The sequence below is a fragment of the Castor canadensis genome, chromosome 10 (genome assembly GCF_047511655.1).
Source record: "Castor canadensis chromosome 10, mCasCan1.hap1v2, whole genome shotgun sequence".
Classification (NCBI taxonomy): domain Eukaryota; kingdom Metazoa; phylum Chordata; class Mammalia; order Rodentia; family Castoridae; genus Castor; species Castor canadensis.
This window is the reverse complement of record NC_133395.1, coordinates 38,410,369-38,413,683: the sequence shown is the minus strand read 5'-3', so window position 1 is coordinate 38,413,683 and position 3,315 is coordinate 38,410,369. Positions and strand designations below refer to the sequence as shown.

The following is a 3,315-nucleotide window of genomic DNA, read 5'->3' as shown; positions in this document are numbered from 1 at the left end:
TTCATAATTGTATGCCATTTTCTTAGTAATGTTTCAGTTATGTCTATGTTCTCATCATACTTCATATTTTTCTATGTCTTTCAAAATGTCAGTGACAAAGGAGAAATAATGTAGACATTGTAAACAAATATTGGTTCATATCCTAGCTTTATTTATTACTAGATGTGTGATTTTATATATACAAGTTAGCCTCACTTTGTGTCAGTTTTGTTCTTTATGACATACTCTTCGTAACAATAACTAAATAAGGTGCTGGAGTCTTGGCATGAATCACAGGGAAGAAAAGACCAACTTTACAGACAAAGTATTGAATAACTAAATAAGTAAAGTCTGATAAACATTTTTCTTAGACAAAAATTCCAAATAATTAGTCACTCCATATTCAAAGCAATAAAACATAACTCCACAGTCTGAAAGCATGAATTGAGCATTGTGACTTCCTTCCAAAGAGTACAACTAAGGAAATTTGAGTAAAACGTGGGTCTTAATTAATGTTCACTTGTCAAATAAGTTGATCAGCTGTAATAAACACAGCTTACCTTCTTGTAAGATGTCAATAACAGGGAAATTAAGTGTGAAGTATAAAGGAAATTTTCATATTAACTTCTTAACTTTTCTGATAATCTAAAACTGTTTTGAAATAAAAGGTGTGTTTAAAAAATGATTTTTACCTAAGATACATTTGAAATATTTTTTTCTTTTATTATTCATATGTGCATACAAGGCTTGGGTCATTTTCCCCACTGCCCCCACCCTCTCCCTTACCACCCACTCCACCCCCTCCCTCTCCCCCCCCACCCCCTCAATACCCAGCAGAAACTATTTTGCCCTTATTTCTAATTTTGTTGTAGAGAGAGTATAAGCAATAATAGGAAGGAACAAGGTTTTTTGCTGGTTGAGATAAGGATAGCTATACAGGGAGTTGACTCACATTAATTTCCTGTGCATGTGTGTTACCTTCTAGGTTAATTCTTTTTGATCTCACCTTTTCTCTAGTTCCTGGTCCTCTTCTCCTATTGGCCTCAGTTGCTTTTAAGGTATCTGCTTTAGTTTCTCTGCATTAAGGGCAACAAATGCTAGCTAATTTTTTAGGTGTCTTACCTATCCTCACCCCTCCCTTGTGTGCTCTCGCTTTTATCATGTGCTCAAAGTCCATTCCCCTTGTTGTGTTTGCCCTTGATCTAACGTCCACATATGAGGGAGAACATACGATTTTTGGTCTTTTGGGCCAGGCTAACCTCACTCAGAATGATGTTCTCCAATTCCATCCATTTCCCAGCGAATGATAACATTTCGTTCTTCTTCATGGCTGCATAAAATTCCATTGTGTATAGATACCACATTTTCTTAATCCATTCGTCAGTGGTGGGGCATCTTGGCTGTTTCCATAACTTGGCTATTGTGAATAGTGCCGCAATAAACATGGGTGTGCAGGTGCCTCTGGAGTAACCTGTGTCACAGTCTTTTGGGTATATCCCCAAGAGTGGTATTGCTGGATCAAATGGTAGATCAATGTCTAGCTTTTTAAGTAGCCTCCAAATTTTTTTTCAGAGTGGTTGTACTAGTTTACATTCCCACCAACAGTGTAAGAGGGTTCCTTTTTCCCCGCATCCTCGCCAACACCTGTTGTTGTTGGTGTTGCTAATAATGGCTATTCTAACAGGAGTGAGGTGGAATCTTAGTGTGGTTTTAATTAGCATTTCCTTTATTGCTAGAGATGGTGAGCATTTTTTCATGTGTTTTTTGGCCATTTGAATTTCTTCTTTTGAGAAAGTTCTGTTTAGTTCACTTGCCCATTTCTTTATTGGTTCATTAGTTTTGGGAGAATTTAGTTTTTTAAGTTCCCTATATATTCTGGTTATCAGTCCTTTGATGTATAGCTGGCAAATATTTTCTCCCACTCTGTGGGTGTTCTCTTCAGTTTAGAGGCCATTTTTTTTGATGAACACAAGCTTTTTAGCTTTATGATGTCCCATTTATCTATGCTATCTCTTAGTTGCTGTGCTGCTGGGGTTTTGTTGAGAAAGTTTGAAATATTTGGATAGAAGATTTAATGTAAGAATATTCTTGATAAAGACATAAATAATTAATTCCCTTAAGTCTTCACCTGGAGCATGTGCACTTTCAGTATTGTATGCAGCCAAATGAGAGGCAAAGGTACATCTCATTTGTCTACAGATACATCATCTCAAACAAAAATACTGGTTATTATTTGACATGAAAGGACTCCTGACAAATTATGGTTGTTCATAATTGAGTAAAGGTCATTTTCTTGAAAAATGAGCCTGTCATATTGAGGAAAATAACTGGCTAATATTTGTTGCTAATAATAACATTTGAGGTTTTGACCAAAAAATTGTTTTAAAATATTTTATCACCATAATGAGTCTAACATCATTCCACTACTTAATGACATGTAGGATGATGGTATTAAAAAAGTGAGTTTTTTCTCTTTAAGAAAAAGTAGTTTTATGAGCAGATTTAAAATGACAGTATACTAACAAAGAAGCTAGGTTGTATAAGGTCTGAATATTTCCTTTTTGATGTTATCCAGCCTCCAAGACATGGTTGCATTTATATGCACCTTTTTTTCCCTTCAGATCTGGGGGAAAAGAATAACCATGTTTCAACAAGTGATGGTCCTTTCCTATCAGTTTTGTTGAAATTCTGACAATTCCTAAGACAGTTCCTTCTGGGACAGGTTGTTCTCCCTCTGCTTGCCCCAATGGGTTCACCTTTACAGGCTCTAGGGCTAAGACAGGAAGTAAGCCTTGTGCATGTTTCTTCATTGGGAAATGTCTACTTCGCCCATCTTATATTTAATTTTACTCACCTCTTAACTGTAGCCAAATGTGAGTTTTTAATAATGTGTAGTGAAATGTGTTAAATATTGGAAGATATATATAATGCTACAGTCAAATATGTCCAAATGAACATTATGTTATAATAGAAAATTATGAAGCAGCAAAAAATCTACTCAGTGCACAAGGTAGTACAACAGACTTTAATATAGTATAGTAAAAACAACTCATTAGTATTGTTTGAATTTCACAATCCAAGTATTTTTAAGGCATTATGACTTGTTTCATTTTGGTGTTGTGTGACAAAGAATCATATCCACAATTATCTAAAAATGATATTCCAATTACTTTAGCCATTAATGTGTGGGAGACTAAAATGTCATCATATATACCTCTTCTAAAATAAGATACAGCAACATGTTGAATACTGGATGAGATTTCAGAACCCAGCAGTGTTCTATCAAACAAAACATTTAAGGGATTTGGAAAAATGTAGTCATGCTATCCTTCCTAT

At 35.1% G+C, this 3,315-nt stretch overlaps 1 non-coding gene across 1 annotated transcript; it reads right to left on the bottom strand.

Annotated features, from left to right (window-relative positions):
• Nucleotides 1-2,673: 2,673 nt before the first annotated feature.
• LOC141413183 (small nucleolar RNA SNORD22) lies at nucleotides 2,674-2,794 on the bottom strand. The gene has a single exon (XR_012437994.1). It is a non-coding gene; the product is annotated as a small nucleolar RNA SNORD22 (small nucleolar RNA).
• Between the last annotated feature and the right edge of the window lie 521 nt (nucleotides 2,795-3,315).